The sequence below is a fragment of the Anomaloglossus baeobatrachus genome, chromosome 4, assembly GCF_048569485.1.
Source record: "Anomaloglossus baeobatrachus isolate aAnoBae1 chromosome 4, aAnoBae1.hap1, whole genome shotgun sequence".
NCBI classification, from domain to species: domain Eukaryota; kingdom Metazoa; phylum Chordata; class Amphibia; order Anura; family Aromobatidae; genus Anomaloglossus; species Anomaloglossus baeobatrachus.
The window spans coordinates 609518562-609533024 of record NC_134356.1 but is presented as its reverse complement, the minus strand read 5'-3'; the positions used below and the strand labels follow the sequence as shown (position 1 = coordinate 609533024).

Below are 14463 nucleotides of genomic sequence, written 5' to 3'. Positions count from 1 at the left end.
ACCCTTTGCACTCACGGGCGAGGAACGCCGCTCGAGTCCCCGGGATCCGGCACACCGCTTGAGCCACCACCGAGCAGCAGCCGCAGCAGCAGCGGCCGGACCCCAGCAGTGGGAGAGCGCAGCGTCCCCTCCTCCGCCCGCGACACTAAGCTTAAATATAACTTACAGGGTAAACTACCACTCTCGATAATTGGCAGAATAAACCTAATTAAAATGATACTGCTCCCTAAGCTCTGTTACACTCCATAGTGCGGTCCCGGTAACCAAGTCCTTCTTCTCATCGCTTAAAGGGAACCAAACATCAGGATTTTGGTATAGAAGGTGCAGCCAGTGCAGCACTGGCACTATCAGGCACAGTGTGTGCATACCATTAGTGGGCAGCTCGGGTGTCTAGGCTGTGAAATCCATGTTTATGAAGTTTAAAAATTCATTATGTTTTTGATTGACAGTTGCACGTCTCCAGATAATATCCGGGCGGGTTATGCACATGACATTCCATCCCCCCCCCCTCCCCGCCAGTTCCTCCCTCTCCCTGGCTGTATGCAAATTTCTCTATTCAGTAACACGGCGTCAGAGTTGGCGCCTACGCATAGCGCAGAGAGAGCGCGCGGTCACAACAGGACTGGAGAACAGCTGATCTTACAGATTAGCAGCAGACCATATCGTAGCTGCAGCTAATCGGTAAGATCAGCTGTTCTCCAGTCCTGTTGTGACCGCACGCGCTCCCGTGGTCACAACGAGATCTGAAGAAGCGAGGGCGCATGCGCCGCCCTCTCAGGCACAAAACTGTGTAATGTGGGCTTCAAAAACATGGCGCCGGAGATAAGCGCCATGCGCAGGCGCCAACTCCGACGCAGTGTTAATGAATAGAGAAATTTGCATACAGCCAGAGAGAGGGAGGAACAGGCGGCCGCGCGGGGGTGGGGGGCCTCGGGCGGAGAGGGATAATCATGTGCATAACCCGCCTGGATATTATCTGGAGACGTGCAACTGTCAATCAAAAACAATGAATTTTTAAACTTCATAAAGTTGAATTTCACAGCCTAAACACCCGAGCTACCCACTAATGGTATGTACACACGGTGCCTGATAGTGCCAGTACTGCACTGGCTGCAGCTTATACATGAAAATCCTGATGTTTGGTTCCCTTTAATTCGCTCACCTCTTCCTTTATATGGGGGAAATCTAGGCCCAAACTCCGGCTGTCTACAGAGATCCAAAGGATTAGGGGGATGGCCCTACCAGAGTTTTTCTGTATTATCTGGCAGGACAGCTTAAAGCATTGAGCCCCTGGATGCCGCACTGTCAGTTCCCCAATTCGGAGGATCATCTAGCCCAGGGGTCTCAAACTCGGCTGGGTGTATGGGCCGCACAGAGGAAAAAAAATAATTTGGGGGGCCTCATTTTTTGCAGGACAAAGTGACATTTTTATTGGTACCGTATATTTTTTTGTTTTACACACCTTTGGATGACTGATTTTCAACATTTTTCACTTGTTTATTATAACAAATGTGCACATTCATACAGTTAAATATAAAAAAAATAAAAAAATAAAAAAAAATTTGATGGTAAAAAAAAGTCATGCCTTATTTTGTTTTTTTTTTTTACATTTTATCCCTTTCTTGTAACTAAGTGTTACAATTATCACTATATAGAAATTTTGGCCAACATCTTTTAGTAATGTTCCCCATCCTATAGTAATGTGCCCACCTTGTCCCCATCCTATAGTAATGACCCCAGCCTTGTCCCTATTCTAATGTCCCCATCCAATAGTATTATGCCCATCCTTGTAATGTCCACATCTTTCAGTAATGCGCCCACCTTGTCCCCATCCTATAGACATGTGCCCACCTTGTCCCTATCCTATAGTCCTGTGCCCACCTTGTCCCTATTCTATAGACATGTGCCCACCTTATCCCTATTCTATAGTAAGGTGCCCACCTTGTCCCTATCCTATAGTCATGTGCTCACCTTGTCCCCATCCTATAGACATGTGCCCACCTTGTCCCTATTCTAGTCATGTGCCCACTTTGTCCCTATTCTTTAGTAATGTCCCCATCCTGTAGTAATGGGGGGGGGGGGGGCAGTGGCGCTATAATTTACCGATCGCTCTCGGCTTCCTTCCACCCACAGACGCCGGAGTGAAGGTGAGGGGGCGGTCTCCGGCCCCATATCCACAGTGATTGGACAGATCGGTCACAAGGCCGGTCTCTCCAATCAGAGCTGGGGGCGGGTGAAACTGAGGTCACCCAGCTCCAGCCAATGATCGGTGCTACAGCTGCACTGATCAGGGCTGGATTTCAATGTTACAGCCAATTTCAATGGCTGTAACATTACAGTGGCTGTGATTGGCTGACGAACGCCGCACAGCCAATCACAGCCTCCGTAGGTCCGGGGAAGAGACACCACCCCTCCTGAGGTCCCCTCCTCCCCGAATCTAAGGTATTTGCTATTGGCAATGCAAATAGCGATCGCAGGCACTGGGGCTGCGATTTCGCCATGACGTACTGGGTATGTCATGGATCCTTAAGTACCAGGGAGCCATAACATACCCAGTACGTCATAGGTCGCTAAGGGGTTAATGTGCCGTCCTTCACATACACAAAAAATAAACAAACACCATTCTTCTCACCTGTCTCGCGCTCCCTCGGCTCCTAACCTCTGCTTCTTGCTGTCTGCAGGCAGTGCCCCGGTGACGGTGCAGGGACCGCAGCCACTGGCAGCGATTTATGTCAGATGAATGTTTTGCCGGCGCTGCGCGCGCACAGTCCTTGCTTCTGAGAGCGCAGCGCCGGCAAAACACTCATCTAACAAGGTGCAGACAGTGGCTGCGGCCCCTGCACCGGCCGCGATAGTGACCAGGGAAACGGGCCTGGGGGCCGCACGAAGCAGCCTGACGGGCCGCATGTTTGAGACCCCTGATCTAGCCCATGCAGTCAGGACCGAATGTCTGTTGGGCTTCCTGGAATCGGGCAGCCGGGGGTGCCCAGGCTATTACCCATCCTTACGTTGGTGCAATCGGTGTGGTGGCAGGCTAAGAAGGTAGTGGGCTTTGAGGGGTTTTGCGGAGCTCCTGTTGTGGAAAAATAGTTATTTCCCTACTCTAATTGATCATCCCTCAGCGCAGTTCTGGGTCACTCATAATGTTCTTGCACTAGGAGATCGCTTTACTCTGGGAACTAACGCCTTTATGTCCTTTGGGCAGGTTCAGGCTGAATACGACGTCCCAAGATCCCAGGGTTTTTTTTTTAGATACCTTCAGGTTCGCACGGCAGTCCAATCTCATATGCAGAGAGGTGGGGTGGGGGAGTCGATATCCTCATTTCCAATGATAGGTATTCTGGAATCACAGGGAGCCCGGGGCTTGATATCGGCTATATATACTTACCTGTTATCGGTAGGGGTGGAGTCGGCATCTCTGCCAGTTCAGGAGGCATCTGATCCCTTCTCTACAGGGGGAGGAGATATTGGAATCGCCAACTTCAGTGTCCCTCTAGCGCCCCTGAGTACATCAGGGTGCTACAGGGAACCGCATCCTTTTTCCCCAAAGTGCAGGACCTACCCCCCATGGTTCCAAGTTCTCAGAAATCGGTGTCACCTCCATCAGCACCACAAACCCCAACCAACACCCTACACCATGACCTGTCAGACACACCAGTGGGTTGGTCTAGCTGGAACAGGGCCACCCACCTAGGGTCAGGCTGACTGGTGGGAGGGACCAAGTCAGACTAGTGACAGCTCTCAAGGTGAGAGGAGCTGGAGTGTTAGCTCCTGGGGAGCTAAAAAGACAGGAGTTGGGTCGCAGACAGTGGTCCGGGACCAGAGGAGTCAGTGACCGGGTTCAGGGACCAACAGAACTAACAGGTACCGAGCACGACGGGGTACAGGACCCTAGGTCAGGAGCCGATTCAACGTCCTGGCAATTAACCTGCAGAGGAAGGGGGTCTTCAGGAGCTCAGAGACTGAGGGCATCAGCAAAACGCGGGGGACAGGTTTTCCAAATAAAGCAACCTACTGAGGTCCCAAGTGTCAGCCCTTAGGAGCAAGACTTCACCCAAGACTGAAGAACTGGCCCTTACAGCTTCAAGCTATAGGGACCCACACAGACACAAACCGTGCACGGAGGCAGGTTCTGGACTACTAGTGACACCGATGGTATCGGGAACCTGGACGTGCTCCAGGCAGCAGAAGCTGTTCACAGAGACTTGTTCAAGAACGGCGTGTGTCTCATTTCATCTCCACCTATACACCGCCTCAACCACCGCAGTGAGTACACCTGCCCCTGCACCCTGCCCTTCTATATCTCATCAGTCGAGCTCCGGGGCCTTCCCTACCTGGCACTGTCACCTTGCTGCTCCCCACCATCTGCCCCGGTCCTCATTGCAGCAGCGGCGGTACTCTCATTACCGCACCCCGCAGATGGCGTCTCAAACACTTCCCCTGTAAATAATCCCCTTCTCTAGTTTCAGTATCCGCCTGAGAGTAGCAACACCCAACGTTTCAGTTATGACACCTGGTGTCATAACCGAAACGTTGGGTGTTGCTACTGTAACGGTTCACATTTTTTGCAGTTTGTCAATAAAACACTTGCATCAAAACAATTCCTCTCTTTCTTTGAGTGCTTGGGTTTTTGCTATTTTATATACAGTATTTCTTTACCCTACAGTATCTAGTCCATAGCGGTTGAGCCAGACTTTATCCAAATACTAGGATTTTAAAGGGAACCGGTCAGCAGATTTGGGGCCTATAAGCTGCGGCCACCACCAGTGGGCTCTTATATACAGCATTCTAACATACTGTATATATAAGATCCCAGGCCGCTGTGTAGAATGTAAAAATCACTTTATAATACTTAGCTAAACGGTCCTACGTCATGCACACAGGCTGGCATTGAGGTCCAGCGCATGCGCACTACAATACTTTGATCTGCCCTGCTCAGGACCTCAATGCCAGCCTGTGTGCATGACGTAAGACCGTTTAGCTAAGTATTATAAAGTGATTTTTACATTCTACACAGCGGCCTGGGATCTTATATACAGTATGTTAGAATGCTGTATATAAGAGCCTACTGGTGGTGGCCGCAGCTTATAGGCCCCAAATCTGGTGACAAGTTCCCCTTAAAGAGGGCAACTTCCTCCTAGCTGCGTGCACCTGTGACGCCCTGGCAAAACCAGACCATTCTCCTCTTTGGCACCAACACAGTCCCCACACAGGTATGCACCAGCCAATCAGGCCCTAGTCACCCGCCCATGACAAGGGGAGGGAACAAGACAGGACAGTGAAGTGGAGGAGCAGAGCAGTCTGTGTCAGAGAGAGGAGTGGAGAGCTGACAGGAGGGAGTTGGAGCTCCCTGGAGGGTGGTAGTCGAGGTTGGAGCCCCGGACCACCGGACGACTGAACTAGCCACGCTGACTAGGTGGCAGTGAGGGCAACAGGCGACGGAGATCCGATTGCGGGGAACCTGAGGTAGACCGGGGCAGGGTTGTGGCCCGCCGGTGTCGAGAGAGAGGATCCGGTCCGGAGGCCCATTACAAGCAGACTAGTCCAGATAAGAGAGACAGACAGAAAGTGCAGGAGAAAGGGCCCCTGGCTGTATATCTGCGTGCGGGATCCAGCACACCCCTCCAGAGGCTCCCGGCATCCGGACTTGGTTTACAAAAGGACTCTGTGTGTTTACTGACCCTCCAAATCATCATCAGCTCATCCAGCACCACGACAACCGAACTGTGAGTTTCCTGTGCCCTGCAATCCCTCACCGTTCCCTGGGCCCCGGGACTACACCTGCCCTACCCGTGGAGGGGATCCCACCATGCTGCCCTGCTCCATCAGCCCCGGGCACCCCCATATCTAAACAGCGGCGGTGTCACCAGCCATCACCGCAACCCATGGGTGGCGTCACTGACAAAGACTCTATCCCCTGTAAATAACCCCTTTTCACTCGTGGGCGACGGACGGCTGCGCGAGTCCGGGATCCGGCTGCCACTCCAGTCACAGCAACCGCCCGGATCCGAGCACCTCGAGTGGCCCCCCTGTTGTGGTCTGTCCCTCGCCCGCGACACACCCGTCCTAGGATGGGCTGCATGAAAGCGGAACAGACGTACTCCTGCGCTGCATTAAAACGGTCAAGCTGAGATTGATGTTCATTCTCAGTCAGATAAAGACTAATAATAATAATAGAATGTAAATCCAGCGCAATCACAAGAATTTTTTAAAAAAAAATTTTTTCTTCTTTATTATTGATTTTCCATAAAATCCAAGCAGGTACATGCAGCATAAGAAAATATAGATGTGCCCAGGTCAGAGCGACGCGTTTCAACAAACTGTCTTGAGACCATGATTAAGACAGTTTGTTGAAACGCGTCGCTCTGACCTGGGCACATCTATATTTTCTTATGCTGCATTTACCTGCTTGGATTTTATGGAAAATCAATAATAAAGAAGAAAAAATTTTTTTTTTAAAAAATTCTTGTGATTGCGCTGGATTTACATTCTATTTCTACCTGGTGACTTCTGACCATCCGTGCGCTGATCATCTCCCACAGGACGGCTATAGGTCTGCAGCAGGCTTGGTGAGCTGATAATAATATATATTTAATAATAATAATAATAGGTATATTTATTCACTCATACAGCGCCATTAATTCCACAGCGCTTTACATACATCAGAAACACTGTCCCCATTGGGGCTCACAATCTAAGGTCCCTATCAGTATTTCTTTGGAATGTGGAATGAAACCATAGAACCCGGAGGAAAGCCATGCAAACACACATACAAACTACTTGCAGATGTTGCCATTGTTAGAATTTGAACCCAGGAACCTGGCGCTGCTAGACTGCAGTGTTAACCACTGAGCCACCGTGCTGTTTATTTTCTCCTTTAATCTGCTGTCCTGTGAAGTTGACTGAATGAAGGAATGTGAGTTCACAATGTCTGACAGGACGCTGCTCTGACCGGATGTCTGTCTCGACCAGATGTTCTTCACGCAGCCCGTCCTACTGTGTGTCCTCTGAAATCTAGGACGGGTGCGCACTGATAGATGGCAGTTGCCATCTTCAAACTCCTGACAGTGTGCACTAGATAAAGCATACTTTTTGGCTAAATAAAGGTATTTAGGAAAAAACGTTTAAGAGTATATTAATTTTATAACAATTCTCAGAGAACCCTTGAGTTTACACTATGCAGACTAATCAACTGCCAATTTGATTGCACCGGAAAACAAAGGTTTTGCTCAATCACTGAGTGAATGGGAGCCGGTTTACACTGACCAATTATGGGGAGATAAGTGTGGCACCCCTGAGGCTTCAGTCGCCACAGAGTATTGCACCTGATTTAAGGTTTAATGCTGCACCCGGATCCTGAGGAGGTCGGTACCGGTATCACCACTTACACACTCAAATACACAACCAGGTTGCCCTCCGCAATGGGGACCGGGCTAGGGTAGGGTCTTAAGGTAGCCTTCAAATATGGGGGCACCACCCACTAGTGACAGGGACCCAGTGAGAAGGAGACACTTATTGAGAGTTAGGAGCTAACACAACAGTCAGGAGTTCTCCAGCAGGAGAGGAAAAGGAGCAGACGTGCCCACAGGTGCTCTAGTGGGACACAGGCGTTCATGCGGTTGCCGAGGGGAGAGCTTCATTGCTCCCTTGGAACCGGCGCCACTCAGGGTGCAGGACCCTAGGGAAGATCCCACTTCAAGTTGGTTTTCCAGGATCTGCTGGGACAGGAAGGTTTCAAGCTTCCCTGCCAATAAACAGCCAGAAAGCACAGTACCAGATAGGATTCGGGTCCTTGGACAGCCTCAGGTCCCATTGTGGAGTCGCGGTACCTGTAAATAGGGACGAGAGTACTACTTGAGACGAACTGGGGTCCCCAAGTAGCTTTAAGCCACAGGAATCCAACACACACGGCGCTAGGAGGAAGGGACTCACTGAGCACCAAACCGGACTGACCTCTGAAGGAATTCGGGTTCGACGGAGCCCATCACAGCAGGTAACCAGTATTAACCGGGAGAGCGACACAGCATAAAGAGTGAGCAAAGACACCTGGAACCGCAGCCACAGACTCTGTCTCTTGATTGCCAGCACCGCTGCCAAACACCATAACTACTTTCCTCATTATCCTCCCCGGGGGCCACTCTATCTGTGGGGAGTGGTTGCTACTACTATCCGCCCCGGAGAACAGCGGCTAAATCCCTGGCCGCATACCACAGGTGGCGTCAAGACATTTATCCTACTACTGCCCCCATCATCTTCAGTCCGTATTGGTGTACACTTCGAGACATGAAGCCAGGGCAGGCCTCCGCGACATCCCAGATCATCACACCAGCCCGATGACGAGTAACTCAGGTACGAGATTCCCCGTGCCTGAATCCCCCTGCCCCCTGGGTGCCACATAAGCGATCACTTGTTCATATCATCCAGTGTAAATCCACTGTAAGAAATTAATAATCTGACATTTCTCACCTATTCAATGGATGACCGTGCAGAATACATCGCCATCCAAGCCCGTGGGTCTGTATGTTAGAGGTTGGCCACCATAAACTATTGCTTATCGACATGGTAGGTGATAAGCTGCTGATCGCCTGACCCTCCATCGATCCAGAGAGCTGGCAGAGTCACACTAGAGTATGGCTCGCATGAGTGCAATCAAATCTCAGTCTCATTTAAAGGGAACCTGACACCACTTTTTTGGTGTATAAGCTGTGGCCACCACCACCGGGCTCTTATATACAGCATTCTAACATGCTGTATATAGTAGCCCAGGCCGGGGGTATAACATAGAAAACACTTTATAATACTTACCTTACAGTCGCTCGGTTGGCAAGATGGGCGTCTCCTCTTTCGGCCATCTTCGTCCTCCTTCTGACTCCTGTGTGCATGACACGTCTACGTCATACACACTCGCCTGTCCTGCGCAGGTGCACTACAATACTTTGATCTGCCCTGCTCAGGACCTGAATGCCGGCGAGTGTGTATGACGTCAGACGCGTCATGCACCGCGGCTAGAGAAGGACGACGAAGATGACCGAAAGAGGCGGCGCCGGCACCGGAGAACGGAGACGCCCATATGAACAACCGAGCGACCGTTAGGTAAGTATCATAAAGTGTTTTTTATGTTATACCCCCGGCCTGGGCTCTTATATACGGCATGTTAGAATGCTGTATGTAAGAGCCCAGTGGTGGTGGCCGCAGCTTGTACACCAAAAAAGTGGTGACAGGTTCCCTTTAAGACAATGCTGCAGATCAGAGCTCTGTTTTTCCTTAGCTCTAAATAGACTGAAGAAGAAAATTGCTGCACGCTGCGATTGTCTGAGAGAGCCGAGTCACTCGCACCCATACAAGTCTATGAGTGTGAGAGAAAGACCGGACTGCACTCTGATGTCATTCAAGTGCAGTGCAATACACACACAGGTTGACAATGAAGGAGGTGGGTGGATTAACCCCTCCCTCTCCTGCCAGCTGTGATCCAATCTCAGGAACGGTTCACAGTCGCGTAACACTTGGACCACGCTCACAGCAGAGCCTGAGCCGAGGGTCATTGGCATATCACATCCAATGTTCTCGCATGAGAAGAGATACAAAACTGTGACTCTGCCCTTATAGTGAGCTTCCCGCACACACCGGCTCCATTCATTGTTTACATCACTGGCATGGGTAACAGGTCTTTGCTATTTAATGACCACAGGAGCCTTTCAGATACGCTTTTCCTAGAAGCGCCGAGTGGCTGCTCCTGGTGTACGTCACGTCAGCAGCCAATCAGTGAGCTCAGTGGCTTTGCCAAAGTAGACGAGCCGCTCAGGTCAGTGATTATACGCCCCCTTGTCATCAGCGCTGCAGAGAAAAACAGACACTGGGAGCAGCAGCGAGGACTCCACACTGGACCTGGGGAGGGGGAGTACAGCTCAGTTGGTTTTTTAATGTAGCTTGTAGGAAAAACTTTTCTGAAAGGGGACAACCCCTCTAACGATCAGCCAATTTTTTCCACTTCTGCCTCTCAATATTCATAAAACCTTTTGTATTGACAGGAGGCAGGGATCAGACTGGCTGCTTTCACACTACGTTTTTTTAACATGCGTCATGAACGTTTTTTTGCTGCAAAAGCGGATCCTGCTTTTACAGCAAAAAAACGCATGCAAACGCATGTGTTATTTTGCAGGATCCTGTCACTTTAAGTTTATGGGCGGGCATTGGAGTCATGTGATCGGGAGTCAGTGGAACTGAACGTGATAGACTGGGAGCCGACATCTGACAGCTGCGGAGGCTCGTAACCAAGGTAAACATCGGGTAACTTGCTTGGATACCCGATATTTACATTGGTTACGAGCGTCTGCAGCTGCTAGGAGCCGGGCTCCCTGCACACGCAACCAAGATAAACATCGGGTAATTAAGACCGCGGTTACCTGATGTTTACCTTGGTTACGAGCGTCCTCCGCTCTCAGGCAGGGGAGAGTGGAGAGAGAGAGAGAGAGGGAGAGATTGATCACGCGAGGCTGGTTTCTGGGCATGCTCAGTAGAGCAAGCAGGATCCTATCAGCATGCCAGCGTTCACATGCGTTTGCATGCTGTTTAGTCAGGATCCAGCAATTTGCAGTATTTGGACGCAGCTCAAAAACGCTACAAGTAGCGTTTTTGAAAAAAGTTAAAAAACTGCAAGTCGCCGAATCCTCACTATAACACTCGCAAACGTATGTGAACGCATGTTGACGCGAGTCCATTGCAAATGCATTGAAATGAAAACGCATTTGCACTGGATCAGTGTTTGCATTAAAAAAACGTTCATGACGGATGTTAAAAAAACGTAGTGTGAAAGCAGCCGACGCCATTGTTCCCATCCTGGAGTCTTGCACGTTCCGCTATTTATGCCCCAATCCAAGTACAAGAGCTTTACATAGGCAAGATTTCTCAACAATAGCGCACACTGACCAGAGAGCTATGGCTGGAGGCATATAATCAGGCTGACCGCTTCCCTTTATTTGGGATGGGGGAGTCTACATACAGGTTTTCCTCACGCCTGGAGCAGCTATACTTATATACTCAGCTGTCACTTTACCTATACATTATAAGGAGGACTCACAGAGGAACGGTGCAATACAGAGCAATAAGTGATGCTCAAAGATTACAGAAGGCAGAGCGGGCAGCGGTGCAGGATTACAGAGGGCAGCGGTGCAGGATTACAGAGGGCAGCGGTGCAGGATTACAGAGGGCAGCGGTGCAGGATTACAGAGGGCAGCGGTGCAGGATTACAGAGGGCAGCGGTGCAGGATTACAGAGGGCAGCGGTGCAGGATTACAGAGGGCAGCGGTGCAGGATTACAGAGGGCAGAGCCGCAGGATTACAGAGGGCAGAGCCGCAGGATTACAGAGGGCAGAGCCGCAGGATTACAGAGGGCAGAGCCGCAGGATTACAGAGGGCAGAGCCGCAGGATTACAGAGGGCAGAGCCGCAGGATTACAGAGGGCAGAGCCGCAGGATTACAGAGGGCAGTGCCGCAGGATTACAGAGGGCAGTGCCGCAGGATTACAGAGGGCAGAGCCGCAGGATTACAGAGGGCAGTGCCGCAGGATTACAGAGGGCAGAGCCGCAGGATTACAGAGGGCAGAGCCGCAGGATTACAGAGGGCAGAGCCGCAGGATTACAGAGGGCAGAGCCATGCTGTGTCGCAGAAGTGAATAGGTGTAGTAATAACAGTGCAGTCAGCCACTCAGCTGCTCAGTATTCCCGGGATCCCCATTCTACATAGGTATTCCCATCAATGCCTGAGATAGGAGTACCCTGCTTTTAAAGGGATAGACACCATATAGAAGATTTTGGAAAGCACAGACATACAGCACAGGCAGAATGCCCACACACATCAATAGCAGAGATCAGATGCTGCCTCCTCACAGTACGTAGTTACTGACGCACAACCTCCATACTAGTGAGCGGCACTGTTCTGTACCACACAAGTGCGGCTCCGATAAACAGGAGGGTCTGGCAGGCCTAGAAGACCACGAGTGGGACTACTACTCCCAGCAGGCAGAGCGGAATATCACATCTGATAGTCCCTATGTGTGTGAACAGCGCCTACCTCTCCGCTTCCCGGCTTCCGTCCTGCTGCGCTTTCAAAAATTCCGCGCCTTCCTGCAGCGTGATGACGTCACATGGGTAACGGCTCAGGGCGGCCCAATGTGCGAAGCCCTCAGTGGGAGGGGCTCGCAGTAATAAAAATTCCAACGTGTGGGCGGAGTTTGAGTCGCTTTACGCCATCTTTGTTTTCACTGATTGCCCACTTCCAGATTATGTTCTATGTATTCGTAGTAACTCACTGTCTTGTACTCGGCTACACATGTGATTGGTTATTTGCCCACCCACAGCATTACAGACAATGCCAGTGCTCTAATGCTACTTTGTGTATAAAACAGCCACATTAATGTCCGACCTGCAGACGTGCATTATAATTACATGTGACCTGCTATGCCATAAGTCAGGGGTGAGGAACTTTTTTTCTGCCACCATTCCGGGGCCGAACAACTTGAAAATTACCGTAACTGCTCTATGTGGTCATATAAAGCGTCACTCCGGCGTTTTGGGGTTTTTTTTAGTTCTGGAGTGGCCCCTTCCCCAGTCTTTTATTCAGCCTCCAGCATTTTCTTGCTTTTTCCGGCGTTGCTCCAGTCCATCTTGTGCTGGTAACTTCTGACTATCAGAAACTATGTAACAAGGTCCCAATACAAGTCTATGAGAGCCAGAACGAGACTCTCATAGACTTTTATTGAGTTGTGACCTCCGGTGCACTCCTTGAAACACTGGAGCTACTGGCTGGGCACAAATGACCGGAAACCGACCAGAGCAAGGGTGGAAACAGAAGAAGACGGAGGCAGGTGAGTGTAAGATGGTGGCAGGGGACTTACATTTAAAGAACCACTCCAGCACTTGAACCCCAATCCCCCACCCCCACCTGCTGTTTGGAGCAGCTGTGATTATTATTATTATTATTATAGCGCCATCAATTCCATGACGCTTTACATGTGAAAGAGGTATACATAATAGGGGCAAGTACAATAATCATAAAAATGTTTGGGGATATTGATCTTGTTGCTTCTCACAATTGTTTTTCCAGATCAGATTTGCGGCAGTCTGGAGGTGAGCACATTGGTGGAGGAGGGAACGCTGGCTCTGTGTTCCACCAATCCACAAGAGGCACAGCATCGCATGTGCTGTGCGGAGCATCAGTGCACCAGAAGCCGAAGTAGAGTGGCAGAGGATCAGGAGTGAGGTGAGTATGTGGTGGGGTTTTTTCACATGTGTGGGATGTTTGCATGTGTGTAGGAGGCTACCTGGGGGCTCATAATATATATAGGGGGCTGTGTGGGGGCTCATACTTTATATAGAGGAGCTATGTGAGGGCTCATGCTGTACATAAGAGGGGCTGTGTGTGGGCTCATGCTGTGTATAGGAGGCTATGTGGAGTCTCATACTGTATATAGAGGGCCTATGTGAGAGCGCATGTGCTGTGCGACGCATCAGTGCACCGGAAGCTGAAGCAGGGTGACAGGGGAACAGGAGCGAGGTGAGTATGTGGTGGATTTTTTTCTCATGTGTGTAGGAGGCTATGTGGGGGCTCATAATGTATATAGGGGGCTCATAATGTATATAGGGGGCTGTGTGGGGGCTCATAATGTATATAGGGGGCTATGTGGGGGCTCATAATGTATATAGGGGGCTGTTTGGGGGCTCATACTGTATATAGAGGAGCTAGGTGAGGGTTCATGCTGTACATGAGGGGGGCTGTGCGTGGGCTTATAATGTACTAGCTGTACTTCCCAGCTTCGCCCGGGTTAATAACTGTTGTTAACAAAAATAGAATGTACAAGAATGTATTCTGCACACAAAAACCACAAAGCAAATAGATAGAAATGTAATTATTAAAAGGCAAAAACTAAGCTAATAGAAGCATTTCACAACATATATTTCAACACCACAGATATTCCACACAAATTTAACTAAATTGGCCAAGTAATGTGCTCCGTCTGTCTCTTTCCCCGTCTGTCTCTTTCCCCGTCTGTCTCTTTCCAGGTGTCTCTTTCCAGGTCTGTCTCTGTCTGTCTCATTCCAGGTCTGTCTCTGTCTGTCTCATTCCAGGTCTGTCTCTGTCTGTCTCTTTCCAGGTCTGTCTCTGTCTGTCTCTTTCCAGGTCTGTCTCTGTCTGTCTCTTTCCAGGTCTGTCTCTGTCTGTCTCTTTCCAGGTCTGTCTCTGTCTGTCTCTTTCCCAGTCTGTCTCTGTCTGTCTCTTTCCCTGTCTGTCTCTGTTTCTCTGTCTGTTTCTCTGTCTGTCTGTCTCTCTGTCTGTCTCTGTCTCCCCGTCTGTCTCTCTATCCGTCTTTCCCCGTCTGTCTCTTTCCCCGTCTGTCTCTTTCCCCGTCTGTCTCTTTCCCCGTCTGTCTCTTTCCCCGTCTGTCTCTTTCCCCGTCTGTCTCTTTCC

General features: G+C 50.2%; 1 protein-coding gene across 1 annotated transcript in view; it reads right to left on the bottom strand.

Annotated features, from left to right (window-relative positions):
* NCAPH (non-SMC condensin I complex subunit H) overlaps nt 1-12125 on the bottom strand; it is a 172609-nt gene extending 160484 nt beyond the window's left edge. Inside the window, exon 1 of the mRNA XM_075346202.1 lies at nt 12070-12125. The gene's annotated coding sequence lies outside the window, so the exon portion shown is untranslated. The remainder of the gene's footprint in view (nt 1-12069) is intronic.
* Between the last annotated feature and the right edge of the window lie 2338 nt (nt 12126-14463).